Source organism: Urocitellus parryii, chromosome 11 (assembly GCF_045843805.1).
Source record: "Urocitellus parryii isolate mUroPar1 chromosome 11, mUroPar1.hap1, whole genome shotgun sequence".
In the NCBI taxonomy this organism is placed as follows: domain Eukaryota; kingdom Metazoa; phylum Chordata; class Mammalia; order Rodentia; family Sciuridae; genus Urocitellus; species Urocitellus parryii.
The window spans coordinates 98,636,086-98,652,822 of NC_135541.1; the positions used below are offsets into that span (position 1 = coordinate 98,636,086).

Here is a 16,737-nt window from a genome sequence, read left to right on the forward strand (position 1 = left end):
TTTTGTATAGTGGATACACAGCATTGAATTATGGAAGAGAGTTTATGTGTTTTCCAGAAACAAGGAGCTATGTTTTTATTTTAAGGAAAAACTGAAAGTTTGTTCCAGTGGCTTTGTATTTGATGACAGCAAGTTTGACTAAGTCCTTTGGATTTCAGGTCTCTTAGGTGAATGTATCAGGCATCCTGCCAAGCCCAACATTTTGTCAGATAAATGCTTCTTTTTACTGAACCCTGGACAGCAGAGGTCTTCAGATCAAATCCAGTTATGCAATTTTATTTCTTAATGTTTCACTCTAAGAATTATCTTTTGCCAATAAGCCTCAGATTAAATCTCTTTTTCTGTCCAAGTGTAAAGGAAAGGAAATTTGTGGCTCATCAGTATTTTGGAGATTATTTCTCTTCCCACTCTTGCTGGACTCAGTCTCAAGGTGTGGTGACAGGTACAACCCATTAAAAAGGGGTATAGTCACCTTGATACGGGTTCCTTAGCAGCAATGCAAACATTCTGGAAGATTAGTCTTTCTTTGGGACAATCAGTGACTTCCTGAAAAATGGGAGGGAGGGATTAAAAGGTAAAGCAATTTTTGTAATAAAATTATTCTGGATGATACTCAAATGGTGGAGATAAGTCGTCTTAAGTTTGTTACAACCCACAGAATATACAACACTAATCTTCACACTGATTGTGGAATTTGGGTGAAAACAGCCTTCTCCGGTAAAATAAAAACACCACTGTCTAGAAGGATGTGAAAACTGGGGAGAGGGAGGCTGTTGAATTTTTCTATGACCAGAAAAGTACTTTTAAAAAAAAGTCTATTATGTGATTCTGAAACCTGTACAATCAGAAAAATGAGAAATTATAGCCCATTTGATTCAAATGTATGAATTGTCAAGATCATTGTACTGTCATGTGTAACTAAAAAAAATATCTATTAACAAATAATAGAAAACTGGGGATATAGCTCAGGGGTAGAGAATTTATCTAGCTAGCATGCATGAAGCCATGGGTTCAATCCTTGACATTACAGTAAACCAAACCAAACCAAACAAACAAAAACACTTGAAGAAACCTTTCAACTGATTTTTTTTTTCAAAATATACATTTCAAAATATGATAATTCACAAAATAATCAGGACTATTGTGATTTGGGCACATAGTTGCACATAGCAAGTGTTATGTCATGAAAAGAATAACCAGCTAGTTTGAATCACCTGGAAACACTGATAATTTTTCTGAGACCCAAAAAGTATAATTTAATATATCACATTTTAATAAAAAGAACATAAATAAATTAACAAATTAGAGTTATTCTGATAAATGTGTCTGTCAATTCTTTCAAATACATGTTTTCTACCATTTTCTCCACCCTTTTTTCCTCAGACCACTTATTAGTTCTCCACAACAACTTACCACACTTTTGATTCAGATCAGCACTTTCCTGGAATTTTATTGGTAGATAACAAAAAAATCTATTCAATTCTAATATGTGCTGGAGAATACAAATATTTCAATCTCTTTCATATTAGTGTTCATGCTCATTAATTATGAGTTTAATTGACATTATAACTATGATTTCTTTATAGTTCATCATTTACTTTTATCTAACTCCTGGACTCTCTGCATTGAGCAGGTACTTAAATATTTTAAATAACAACTGAGGGCTGCATCTTCAGGAATCATTATATAATTCATAGTTTCTCTTTTTTGTATTCAGGATACAGTGACTCAAAATGTGCTCCATATGATTGTGGACTCCTTTATGGCCTTGACCAGTCACCTGGGCTGTGTGAATGAAAACCGTAAAACTCCTATGTCTGAATAGAGCATCTGTTTACTACTTAAAAGTGTGCAGAGAACATTCTTTGCAATGCCCAAAGGCTATTTCTTGACATCTGGCAGTGATCTCTCTATCCATGTTTGGAGGCCAGAAGGTGACAGATGAGAGAATGTTTGACAACAGTACACTACCACCACTTCAAATCTATGTGCATGATGATGAGGACATCAAGAACATCATAGAAATATAATAAACCTTTGCACCAAACACATTTCACAATGGTGTTTGAAACATGACAATTCTTAAAACTGCTTTGAAGAAAATAATTGTTTTTGAAATAGTAAGAAACATGAAAGTCTATTTATTATATACTAAAAGATCTTATACATATAACCTAACTGGGTTTTTCTCATTTTATCTATAACATAAGCAATGCACATAAAGATTGTTTAGAAATTCTAACATACTTTTAGGCACTCCACTAATTCAGAACTTCAAATAGAATCTGAGTTTCTCTGTAGTTTATTAAAAAGTGGATACTATTGTGTTTTAATCACAGGCTCTTGTTCTTGTATATAAATAAGATTGCATTGCATACTTAAATGTTCAATCTTACCCTGAACCACTGCATTTTCCCCTCTGCACAGAATAATTACTGCATTTTTTATCCAAGGAAATGGAATGTTTCTGTTGCTCAAACATCATTTCCAGTAAGAAATATGTTAATGTCAGAAAATATTTTAAGGGACAATTAACATAAAACCCATTAGCTCTAACCCACTATCTCCCAAAGAGAAACTAATATGTGCTGTAAACAGTGTGCAAAAATGAAGGTATGGCTTTGTTGAGTCAGTGATTTCCATGTGCTGGGTTGACTTCTGGCTCCAACTCTTAACTCCACTCAGTCTCTGTCAGTGACCCTTGGCCATCTCCGACTACTCAAGCTGCAAACAGACTGAAACCAATTTGTTTTCCTTATGTTTTTAAAGCCACTAGCCTGGTATGCTAATTAGAAATAAATCGCTTGACCCATAAAAGAAACGGCAGGAAACCTGAAATGAAGGCATTATCCAACACTTCATGCTCCTTAGTGATGCCATTTTAAATATTTCAGACAGCCTATAAATAATTAAAACCTCACCACAGCAAATTATGTCCTATTATGCAAATAAATAGCCTCCTCCCTGGTTTCATTAAAGATTCTAAATGACAAGCTGAGCAGTTTAAACATAGCAAGGTATTGCAGTGAGGCGAGAAATCTTTCAATATATTTTTTTAATTGTTAGTGCCAAGTTTCATGTGGATTTTTACTCTCACACTTTAATTTGCATGAGCAAATAAACCTTTAATAAACCTTTTGTAAGTGGAGGAAATGCATCATTTAATTAAATTTGATTTGTTGTGAAACTATTGTGCCTCATGAATATTTAAGAACCACAAACTCTCCCTTTTACTGAAAAGAGTACAATATCAGGTGAAAGAGTGATTTTCAAGAAGTTATCTAACAGTATTGAGAAATTAAAATTAATTAAGAAATGTTTTAGATTAACTTTTCAACAAAATTGACAGACCTGCACACATATAATTATCAATACTATACTTACACACATACTCTCTCCTATGAAGTTCTATGCATAATTTTAAAATCTATTATATAAAAAAGTGGGTTTAATGTGTGAATCTTTCAAACTTCATTTGTCAAGAAGTCTATGTTCTATTTCTTGAAGGTGTTTGCTTCGTGCCAAATTAAAAGAACCCCAAAGTTTATATAGAAGTGTATGATTAATGTAAAATACTGCATGGGGGAAAAAATCTATCATTTCGTCTAAAAATGTGATATCAAAAAGTCACAGAATAGAGAAATAAGCTCCAAAGTACATAAATATCTTTGCTGATAAATGATTAAAACATCACATTCCTTTGAAGCCTAGTCTTACACTTTTACTTCAATTAAAACATTATAAACATCAAAAGAAACTTTTTTATAATTATTTTACTGATAATTGATTGTGGAAGGAACATCCATCCCTCTGTAACCTGCCAACAGAGCACTTCTTACACTCATAGTAAATGTGACTTTCTCTCACACTTAAAAGCTATTTTTTCCCTAAATACCCCCTACATAGTCTTTATTAACAATTAAAGAAGGCTATGTGGGCTAGAAGAATGTGTTGTATGTAGTATGAAATTATAAAATATAAGTGAAAAATAAACATATTTATCTTCCAAAATTATCAAAACAGTAATGAATGTATTTATAATAATTAGCATGGATATGAATAATACAAATGATATCTCTCTATAGAATACTTGGTGACATTTTTTAATTATATAAGTTGAAAGACATCTAGATTTTTAGAAAACAATGTGATATAATCATGATTTTTATAAATTCATTAAGGTTACTAGCATCAGTTTTACTCAATGTAATATAATGTTACTTTCTAAAGAAAAGAAATAGTACAATCATTATTTTACTGAACGTAACTCAAACTTTACCAATATCCTCAAACTATCAAAATTAGATTGACCTTATTCTACTTTGTTTTTGTTTCTCTGCTCTCTTTCCATCAAATGAGTGAATAAACAAATCAATAAATGATTACCATACAAACAATTGAAATCAAAACAAAAACTCACCCTTCACTCTGTTCTTCTTACATATTTTTCCCACTCCCCAGTAGAAAGTTCTATTCCCATACACACTTCTGAAAACAGGAATTTGCATGATTAATTTTCAGTTCCTAAATTTCTACTAACTACTCAATCTGCTTTAATCTAGCTTCCGCCATTAATGCTGCCCTGGACAACACTTCATCAAATCATCTACTATTTTCTGAGACTAATGCACACTGCTGTACTTCAATTCCTGTGGGTTTTGATATTAACCATTCATAGTCCTGAGGAACTGTCTTCTAATTTCTCTACAGGATTCTCCTCCACATTTCTCTCCTATTTTCCTTTCTTTTTTTTTAAAGAATCATTTCCTTTTTCTCGTTTTTATTTATATATGACAGCAGAATGCATTACAATTCTTATTACACATATAGAGCACAATTTTTCATGTCTCTGGTTGTATACAAAGTGTATTCACACCAATTTGTGTCTTCATACATGTACTTTGGATAATAATGGTCATCACATTCCACCATCATTAATTATCCCATGCCCTCTCCTTTTCCCTCCCTTCCCTCTACCCTATCTAGAGCTGGTCTATTCCTCCCATGCTCCGTCACCCGATCCAACTATGGATCAGCCTCCTTATATCAAAGAAAACATATGGCATTTGGTTTTTTGGGATTGGCTAAGTCTCCTATTTTCTAAATGTTCTTTCTCAGTCTCCTTCCTTCTAGGTCCAGAGGTCCCTTTCCAGATTCTACTCAGTCCTCTCTCTAACTCTATCCCAGAGAAAGAGAACTTTTGCCCTTGTCCTTGGTTTTAACAATCACATGCACCTGTAAGTTCCACATTTATTTCTTAGTCAGCTATTCTGTGAAATCTAAATATCCAGTTGCCTGTCACAGAATTATATCTGTATAGTCCATAAATCTCTAAAAAGCCTTAACTTTTCCCACCCCAAATATCCAAAGCATGTATCTTCCTTTTAATGTCTCAACAATTATCTGTTAGACTAGATTTTTTTTTTAAAAAAGTGAAAGAATAAATGAATTAACAGAATGGATCCAGACTCTATGATCACTCATCCACTATAATGACACAGTTGGTTTCTCCATCACTGCTCCATATTTGCTGTTGCAGACAGTGAGTGCTTATATCAAAAATCTTTCCAAACTATTGTTTCAGCCAGAATTTTCATTGTTTCCTTTTATGCCCAGGATAGCAGTTCACATTTCTTAGCATAGCAGACAGGGTTGTCATAATTAGACCTCACTGTTTCTGGTTGCAGTCTTCGTCTTTTTCCCACCCCACACCCCCATTTCCTCTGTTGTCTCACTGAGTTACCAATTATCCTCTAATTTTTGCTCAGGTGTGGCTTTCAACATGAAATGCTCCTTGAAATCCCAGGTACTGAATTAATCACTGCCTTCTCTGCAGGGCTTCTGTGCCTTCTCTTTAATCTCTGCTCACCAGCCCATCACACCTTACCATTTGTTTACATGAATTTTCTTTCAGCTAAACAGAGGGTTTCCTATTTTCCTTTTTTTTTTTTAAGAGAGAGTGAAAGGAGAGAGAGAGAGAGAGAGAGAGAGAGAGAGAGAGAGAGAGAGAGAATTTTTAATATTTATTTTTTAGTTCTCGGCGGACACAACATCTTTGTTTGTATGTGGTGCTGAGGATCGAACCCGGGCCGCACGCATGCCAGGCGAGCGTGCTACCGCTTGAGCCACATCCCCAGCCCCCCTATTTTCCTTTTTATCTTCAGCACTTAGCCTGGTGTCTACCATGTGTATCGCAAATTCATTATTAAATGATCTTAAATTAGAATGACCTGATTATCCATTGTTAGGGATTGAAAAGAAGCAGAACCATCAAATCCACAGAAGAACTGACAAGAAAAGAACATTGGCTTCAGAGAATGAGAAAAGAGTTCAAATCATGACCCTCTCTAGCCTTCAGCAAATCCTTTAATCTCAGTGAGGTATAGCTGACTTGCCTGTAAATTCAGAAAACCATATGTCCTTTATAAAAACATGGAAGTTAGGCATATAAAGTCTGTAGCATGAAGCTTGACATAAAATAGTCACCAGAGAAATAATCAGTTTCTGTTACTACTATTTTAGATGTTTTATAATGATCCTTTTCTAAATAATAATCTTTTCCTATTAGTTAAGTATGAAAAAAATGACAAAATATTATCTGATTTAGGAAAACATTATGTCAGTAAAGAATATTCTTGGAGAATTGCCTCATCAATCTGTAGAATATTTTAATATGTTTTTATGCTACAGTTTTGATCTGAGAAATGGCAAATGGTAAGAAATATGTGGTCACTGAGACACTGGTGAAGAAGCTAGAAAAACAGGGCTTTCAGGTAGAAAGATTAGGTGGTGGTGATCTTACTCAGAGATTGCCATAAAACCTTATACCAAAAAGATTGAAATGTTGTATGGAAATATAAATATAAATAATCATTGATAGCAATAATGCTGAACTACTCTCAGTTAATACTATTCCTCATAAATATTAATGTGTGCTCAAATATAAAGAATTCAAATTTGTTTTACTGAAAAATGCTAATTTTCAGAATCCATCTCCTGGACTAAGACTGAGACCCAGACTTAAGGAAAGGACTGCATTGACAGAAATCCATAAAATCATTTCATATGCTTGTCTAAGAGTAATACAACTTAATTTTCCAATTTACCCTTGATTACAGTTGAACATCAGTGCTTGAAATATTAGACATATCTTATAATGCATTTTGTTGATGGTGATTGTTTGTTTTCCTTTGTGGTTTGTGTTTTTATATTAAAAACATTACCATAATTTAAAATTGGCACTACTTATTGTATACCATAATCCTTTGTACTCTCTAGGCAAATTATTTGGAGTAGTAGAGCTGCAATACATCAAAACCCTAAAATCTCAGTGGTTTAACACAATCAAAGTTGATTTCCTTCTTACTGCAATAGTTAATCACAGGTAATTCTGATGTTCATTTGCATACCATTCAGGGAAGCAGGTTCCTGCCACCCAACAGCTCCACATTCCTTGAGGGCTTGTGCAGTCAGTGAGTGGATGGAGAAAGAGCTTTATAAAAGATAGCAGCTCTCAAGGCTTTCAAAAGAAATCTTAGCCAGGGCAGTGGCAAATGCCTGTATTCACAGATATTCAGGAGGCAGGACAAAAGGATCACAAGATAGAGGCCAGCAAGACATTGTCTCCTCACCCACAAAAAAAAAAAAAAATAAATAATAAAATGGTTTTGGATGCATTCAGTGGTAGAAAGTCCTTGGGTTCAATCCTCAATACCACGAGGGCAGGGGTTTGTGTATCATTTGCATTGACATTGTATTGGCTACCTGCAACTACCTGGCCCGATTGAACTTGAAGTGCACTAGATATTGCTCTGTGTTGACTATGTCCCACGAAATCCATGTGTTGGAAACTTCATCTCCAAGCAAACATTCTGATACTAACAGTATTGACCTTCAAGAGGTAAGAAGAGCTCTGCCCTCTGTCCTCATGTCATTATCGCAAGAGCAAGTTTTTGTTTTTGTTCTTTTTTTTGTTTTATTTTTGTTTTTTTATAAAAGTAAGCTCAGCTCTCTCTTGTGCACTCCCCCTGCACCCTTTCACCATGTGATCTCTTCTGCCATGTTATGATACCAAAAGAAAGCCCTGGGAACATAAAGCCCCTCAATCTTGTACTTTCATCCTCTAGAAGTTTGAGTCAAATAAAACTATTTTTAAAAATAAATTACCTAGTCTGTGGTATTCTCTTAGGATAGCACAAAAGTATAGATAGAGATGTACCTTATGTAATAAAAAAATAAAACCCACATCAGTTGGTGAAAAAGTAGGAAAACTTTTCGATTATTACTTCAAATTTATTAGTGTGTGTTTGATTTCTAAATCCCTTCAACTTATACCTTAGTGTTTTGTCAATGAACCCTTTCTTAGTCTATTACTGTTTGTTCATTTCAGATAATAATCAGTAGCATTATAATCGTTTCTTACACCATTTTTATATCTGTGATTTTTATTTAAGCCTGAAAACATTCACTTGATGAAAGGAGTGTCTCTATTTTAAAAGTAAAGACAAAAATGAGAGTGCTACTGTCTGGGCATGTAGCTTAGTGGTAAATACCCTGGATTCAATCCCCAGCACTGAAAACAAAAAAACAAATACAAACAAAAGAAAAAAGAAAGAAGGAAGGAAGGAAGGAAGGAAGGAAGGAAGGAAGGAAGGAAGGAAGGAAGGAAGGGAAGGAAAGGATTCCAAAATAATGTAAGAAATTTTTATAAAGACTGAAAATCTATTCTCTAAGTAGTCTTTGTATTAGATTATTTTGTAATTGTAGATGGACAGAATGACTTTATTTGCCTTTATTTGTTTATATTTATATGGTACTGAGGATCAAACCCAGTGCCTCACACATGCTCGACAAGTGCTCTGTCATTGAACTAGAAACTCAACCCTAGATGCTAATTTATTTTTTAAAATCATGTGATAGTTGATCATTTTTTCCCAGTAATAATTTTTATACAAATGTAATCCTTATTTAACATCTCTGAAGGTTCAAATACATAAACTTAGCAATCTCTATTTCCTTTCAATTTTTGTCCTAATAGAATGTGAATGTTTTGCCTTATCTTTTCATTAATTGGAATCTTAGTAAATATGAAAAGCTTTATGCTTTATTTTCAAGTCTATGGATGACCTTGACAAGAAGCTCCAAAATTATGTGCTGAAAACCATTAGACAATTATACTTCTACAGAAAATCATTTTACATTTTGAAAGATAAAACTCCTGAGCTCTATTTCTGTAGTGATGCCAACTTTTGTAAATTGCATGAAATAGTTTCTATAGTTTTATTTAAAATATCATACTAAAACTAGATCATCATTATTTCTAATTTCTTGGTGTTTAAATTAAGCATTTTAAGTTAAAATTGCCATGGCTTTGGGTAATTTCAAAATAGATTTTTTTTATATTTGATTATGCCTTTCAGCTGCCCACATTATTAAGGATGATATCAAATATTTCATATTAAAGTTGTGCAGATTTTTCCTTTATTCCAGGCCAAAGCCTGAAAATATGAACAGAAACTATCACTGATGTATTTGGCATTTAAATATTTAGCAAATTTTCCCTTCTTGAATCAAAATAATTACTAGAGAAATTGTAGTGCATATATTTTAAAGGAAATGTTTTAAACTGTGACTAAACCTGACACATTTAATTGAGCTACTTATTTTAAAGTCTTAGATTTTTGACATAAGAATATTGACTAATTTATAGCAGCTTAAGTATCTTTATATATTTATATAATTGTTCTCTGGAAAAATTAGCAGCCCGACTTCATGAGATGTATATAGCTGACAGGTTTTGTGTGCCAATTCGAACTTTTGCTCTCTCTTGTATTTCCTATCTTTATTTCTCCACTTGTTTTTATTTTTCATCTTATTTAACATATATATATATATATATATATATAATAAAAGCTGCTACAAATTTTCTTTTCTTTATCAAAATTGCATACTTAAATATTCCAAGTTTCTTCCAGACAACTCACAATGATGGCTTATAATTAGTTATTAATATTTTCTGCATAGCTTGAATGACAATATTTTGCTAAAAGATGAATCATTCCTGGCAATAACTTAAAAGAATTTTGCAAACATCTGAGGCAATTTGGTGATCATTGGGAGTAAATATTTGTATGAAGGTGGACTGTGAAATTCTTGTTCTTCAGGTGCCATCAAATCATTCATAATGTGAAACCAAGAAATCCAGTTAAAATGCACTTCTATTTACTAAATTTTCATAAAAATTTTATTTTGGATAACTATGGATTCACATTCAGTTGTGCAAATTAATACAAAAACATTCTATCTACTGTTTTATCTGTTTTTTTTCTCAATGGAAACAACTTGGAGAACTGTAGTACAATATCATAGATAAGATTTTGATACTAATAAACTGGAGTTACAGAATATTTCTGTTGCCTTGACGATTTATTGTATTTTTTTTTAGTTTCCTTATCAAATAACGGCAACTGGATAAATGAAAATTTATTGTCTCATAATTCTGGAGGCCAGAAATCTGAAATGAAAATATCAACAGTGCAGCACTCCTTCCAAAGACTGTAGGAGAGACTTTTCCTTTGCTCTTTTCAGCTTCTGGTGTCCTAAGTGTTCTTAAACGTGTGTCAGCATAATTTCAACCCTTGGCTATCTTCACTTGGCTTTCCCTACATGGCTGTGTCTTCTTCATGGCCTCTTCTGTGGACACTTATCATTGGATTTAGAGTCCACTCATATAACCTAAGATGATTTATTTTGAGATGAATAAATATTTGCAAAGTTTCTTTTTTTTTTTTCAAATAAGGCCACATTCATAGGCTTCACTGTATAGGAGTTACATTATCTTCTTAGGTTGTAGGAGATGGGATGGCTGTTCAACTCATCCATGCTGCCTTTATACCCACACTCATTTCCTTCATCTCCCCACCCCTTCCCAAGACCTGGAGACCAATAACCTATTTTCCATTTTGTAACTTTGTCCTTTCAAGTATGTTATATAAATGGAATCAAACATTATGTAAATTCTTAGGTTTGAGGATTTTTACTGAGCATAATTGTTTGGAGATCCATAGAGCTTTATTATATGCATCAACAAATCATTCTTCTTTTTATCAGTAACTACTATTCCATGATGTGGATGGACCAACTTGTTTAACCATTTGTTCAATAATGTCTGAGTTGTTTCCAATTTATGAATATTATGAATAAACCTACTATAAACATTTTTGTATAGGTTTCTTTTGTGAATATAAGTTTTCTCTGGGAACTCACAAAAAATCCTCAGATTTTTTGTTTTGTTTATGTTTTGAAAAAACTTGGTCATTTTGTTTATGTTTTCCTTATCTTTCAGACATTTAACAATAAATATAAACCCAAAGGAATTTTTAAGGTTTAAGGATACACATTAAACTGTATGTTATAAAGCATCATTTTGTGCAAAATAAGTATAATTTTCCCTTAGCTTAAGTCATACCTTTGATTATCCATCACTCCATCTTCTTTTCCATGCACACATGCACCTCATTTATTATGGGTATATTAGCCATTACTTTCTTTTACATTCTCTTTGTAGTGTAGAAATATTCAAAATGTGTTTTGTTGAAGCCAAAGTAGTGATTCTGATTGTAGAACGTCCCTGACCCTGTACTCAGTTATGTGTTGTTTATTTCTCTTGCTGGAAGCAAAATTTTATTTAATACCTAAGAGAAAAGATCAGAAACTAATTCAGAGCTGTTATTGGCAAATGCAGAGCTTATACAAAGAGTTATCAGTAAGCCTTATTTAGGTGGTTGGGAGTAAAGATCAAAAAGTTAGGCCAATCCTCCAGTATTCCTTCTAATCAAAGGGGTTAGATTGTGCAGAATCCCAGTTTAGGATTGGTTCTTTGGAGTCTTGGTTTTTCTGGGATGGAAAGATTTCTATTTCCTGTTACTTGAAAAAAAAATTATCTCTTTCTCTTCTGCTGGGCCAGTTTCTCTCTCCCTCTACATTTCAGTCTCTTGCCTTATCTTTCTCCTTAGACATAGACCATTTTTATTATCTTTTGAAAATATATCCACTTTATTCAATCTCTCTGTTTTTATATGAAAAGAGAAAATGACCTGATACACAATGTGATACAATAATGGTTTGGCAATCTAATTTCCAATTATATATGATGAAAATTCAGTCTGAAATTCCTATTGAAGCATTTTTTTCTGAAACTGAAATAAACGCAACAGCATAAATTTTAGAGTATATGAGTATGTTTACTGTAAATAAATTTTTGATCAGATTCTTATCAAAAAACATGAAAATTATTCCTTTATATATTGGGTGCCATAATTGTTCTGGGTTTTAGAAGCAAGTTTTTGTGTGTATGCTTCAAGATTTTTAAGAAAATAGTGTAAGAACATAAGATTAATTTTCAGCCAACAGAGTTTTGATACTCAAGTAGTCTCATGTGCTTTGTACTCAGAGTAATTATGGTACAACAATTATACTTTTTGGAAGACATTTCCCAGGGAAAAATTATGAGTCTTAAAAATGGCAGATGGTTCAGTTTTCAATAAATATAACCTAGAATTTGAACTTATCTCATGGACACAAACTGATAATATTAACAGAATTATTTCAAAAGATGAACACATAGTTGGCTTTAATGCAAAATTTTGAGAGTGGGGATATAATTTATATCACTTAAACAAATATACAAAAATTAACATAAAAGTTGTGAATAAAGAAAGGAAGTTTTCAACCTAACTTAAAAGAAATTAAAAATAAAATCCAAATAAATTCTATTTTTCAGCCATCAGATTTTCACTGTCCATATTTTTAAAAAAGATCTTTAGAAAGACACAAACAATGCAAAGATTGGATGAAATGACACTCAAAATTTTTTCTCTGATGTAGTTTCTCAGTACAGACCAAATACCTTCAAATATACAGTGCATACAATGATGAAGTAATACATGCTAAGAATATATAAAATCTGAGAAGGTTTTATTGCCAGAGAAGTTTTATATCAATTACTCTTTATATCTGGAGAATGGGAGTTTCTATACATGTCTGTGACAAATTGTTCAAAAGCAGGTAAATTAAACACAGAAAATGGCATGATGAACTATTATTTGGTCATTATAAAAAATAATCTTCATAAAGCATTAAATAAAAAACCAGAGCTCTTTTAATGTGAATAAATGATAAAAATTGCTTATCTTGGACAGATGAGGTGATATTTTTTTTTTTTTGCTTTCTCTGCCCCTTCCTATCAAATTGAAATTTACTAGAATGCAAGGATCTTATATTTATAATATACACTAATCTCGAGAATAAAACAAATGATCCAGATTTGTATGGATCTAAATTCTTATAACAAAAGAAAAAAATGAAAGTTGAATTTATATCTTAATCTGAAGTATGTCTATGTAGCATAAAAGGGCTTATCTGGAAGAGAGTGGGAGGGAAGCAAGTGCCCAGAAGTTGTAGCTGGATTTGAACTTGACTTGGAAGTCAAGTTAGAAGTGGAGACAATCCATAGAAAAAGAATTCTAAATGAGTAATAGCGTTTTTGTGTGATGTAGACAGGGTTTTCTGAGCAGACCCGAACTTGACCTGCCTTGAAGAATTCCTGTTGAGGAGGTTTGATCTCTTCCTTGCAGGGATCCCAGGCTCCTGGCAGTGCTCTTGCAGCAATCTATGGGGAGAGCTGCTGGAAGCCAAGCGAGGAGCATAAAGCTAACAACACTTTGCCTAGCAAAGGATAACTCAATCAAAGAGAAGGAGAATGGGGGATTTTTTTCCCAATGCATTTTAGCTGACAGGGCAGGCTCAGAGAACAAAGAAACATGTGGAGAAACAAATTGAGAGCTGCAAGGAAACCTCCTTGAAAAGCTATAAAAAATAAATTTCTAATAATTTTAATGTTAAATTTTGGAAGACAAAGAAGATAACGGATATGAAAACATATTTGTTTAGAAAATAATATATATTTATTATAACACAGATTTCTATTTAAAATAGTGTAGAGTGTGGGTTCTTTAGGGGAGCCTGAAAACTTTACTATAAGTGTTTTATTTACAACATCATTTATCTCTGCTTACAGTTATTGTTCTCTACATTTACCTTCAGCAGGCAAAAAAGAATTTTAATATTTGCCTAAATCTTCCATGTTGGGCCCACCTCACAGACACATGTGAATATTTATTTACTTTCACTTTGCATGATGGAAGAAGACAGAATTTAGATATCATTTTTCTTATTGGCCATGTTAAGTAATCAAAATTTCCAGAGGTTAAGAACAAAACCTCTGTTATGGTCTAGATATGAGTGCCCCCCACCCCAGAGCTCCTGTGCTAAGGCAGAAATATTCAAAGGTAAAATGATCTGCTTGTGAGAGCTGTAACCTAACCAGTCCATACTAGTTGGATGGACTAATTGGGTGGTAATTCTAGTCAGCTGGACCATGGCTGGAGGCGGTGGGTCACTGGGGGCATGCCCTGGAAGGGTTGATCTTCCCTGCCACTGTGCCTGTTCCTACCTGCAGGTAAGAGGAACAGTGATCCTCCCCTCACTGCCCTTCTGCCATAATGTTCTGCCTCACCTTGGACCCAGAGCAAAGAATTTGACCAACCATGAACTAAAGCTTTGAAACTGTGAGCCAAATATACTTTCCTTCCTCTAAGTTGTTTTTGTCAGGTATGTGTGTCACAGCATGGCAGAGCTGACTACCAAAGATATGGTTTAATTTATTTTTTTACTTTGTATGCCTGAAGAAAGTAGGATTTAGGTATTATTATTATTATTATTATTATTATTATTATTATTATTAGCTATGTTAAGAAACCAAAATTTAAGGACAAGCCAATTGCATGTTTTAAGGTATTTTCTAATCATTAAAGGTAGTCCATCGTAAAGCACATATCATCAAAGTTTATATAAAATTACTTTAATATAATTGTTAAGTTACAAAAAGTTACTGAAAAATACATCCAGTGAAATAGTAAACATTAGAAGTACCAAAAGGTAGTCTTATAATGGCATAATATATATCACATAATGATGCAATATTCATTACAATGACAGCATGAAACAAATAGAAAGCGGCTTCTATTTTCAAAACACCTGCAACAAAGTTTTCTGGTTATTCCTCCTATGGTTCCGAAGACAGACCATCTGCTGAGAGTTGATCCTTCTCAGGGAAGTAGGCAAAGAGAGCCTCAACACTCACTTTTGCCAACATCTTATTCATTCATTTCCAGTAAGATTATGAGAAAGATCTTTTCTAATATAGAGCCTGGTTTCTGCAGGAAGGATTGATATCTCTCCCTTCACCCCACTGAAATCTTCAAACCAGAATACTTCCCAGCAAAGAGGTCTTTTTCTCAGAAATTCTAGTTTAAATGCTGGTCTGCAAGGCCCTAAGGGCTAAACAGCCCATCTCTTTGTTTCTCTGCAGTCAATATCCGAAGAGTGAAACAGGCTCCCGTTTCATAAGGATTTTTGGGTAGGTGGCTTTATGGTGGCAGCAGCTTTCTGTCCAGTCTAGTGTTGCCAAATCAAATAGAAAACACCCAGATAAATTTGAATTACTTTTCCTTTTTTTTTCTTTATTCTTTTTTTGTGGTGTGATTCTGGGGATTGAACCCAGGGCCTTGTGCGTGTGAAAGAAGCACTCTACCAACTGACATATATCCCCAGCCCATAAATTTGAATATCTGGCAATAAAAATGTTAATTTGTCTCAAACATAATATATTTATACAGTAAAGTTATGTATTATTTATTTGCAATTCAAATATATGTCCAGTATTTTTATTTGGTCAATCTGATACCCATACCTTAAAATCAGATCTAGGATCAGGGCAGGGAAGAGAAATGTGACTAAATTGATATTCATAACATAAAAAATGACCTATATTGAGGGGACAACAAATATAAACCTATATTTTAAACACCATCCAACTTTGTTTATTAATCACATTTATTTACAACCAAGAGGATGGGAAGACATGATGTATATTAATTGCTTAATATTCAGAATCTAAATATATTATCCCAACCACATTATAGGGTAACCATCCATTTAACAACATGCTAAAGATGAGTATACAGAAGTGTGGGTATTTTATCTTTTCATAGGACAGAGAGTGATTAGTGGCAAAACTAATTACACATTAATTTTATGTTATTTCTTTATTATAAAGTCATCAGTAAACTTCATTGTAATTGCATAGAGGGAAAAAGGCAAATTTTCATTTTAAAATAGTCAAGTCAAAAGAAAATATAGCAGATTTTTAAGAAAGGGTTTTTAAATACACAAAGAAAAGCTACAAATACAATAACATCCAAATTATTCTTTAGGTTTTTTGTCATTTTTATTTGACTGTACAGAGAACACCAATGTGAAGGATATTTTAAGAAAATGTCCACTTCATAGGATGCAATCCCTTATATAAATTGATCCCACAGTGAAATTTTAACCCTATTTCAAACCTCACAATCATGTCTGTAATAACAGACCCAATTGTCCTAACCATAGGTTGGAGAAAAAAAACTTGGGCTTCTATTGAAAAAGCAATTTGTTCAAAACACATCTTCAAAATCAACAAAAGAGAATTAGATTTTCATTATGCATCAGTTCTTTTTAAAGTTTCTGATTAGCATTCACCAGAATGTGTCATTCTTAGGCACATCAAGTTCATCACATCATGAGCAGTTTATATTTTTATTGCCTTTTATTGCTTTTCAAAAGAAAAGTTAGTTA

General features: G+C 33.1%; 1 pseudogene; it reads left to right on the top strand.

Moving 5' to 3' along the window:
* The first annotated feature begins 7,822 nt into the window (after positions 1-7,822).
* The window catches only part of LOC144249344 (leucine-rich repeat-containing G-protein coupled receptor 4-like), a 36,123-nt pseudogene continuing 27,208 nt past the window's right edge, over positions 7,823-16,737 (top strand).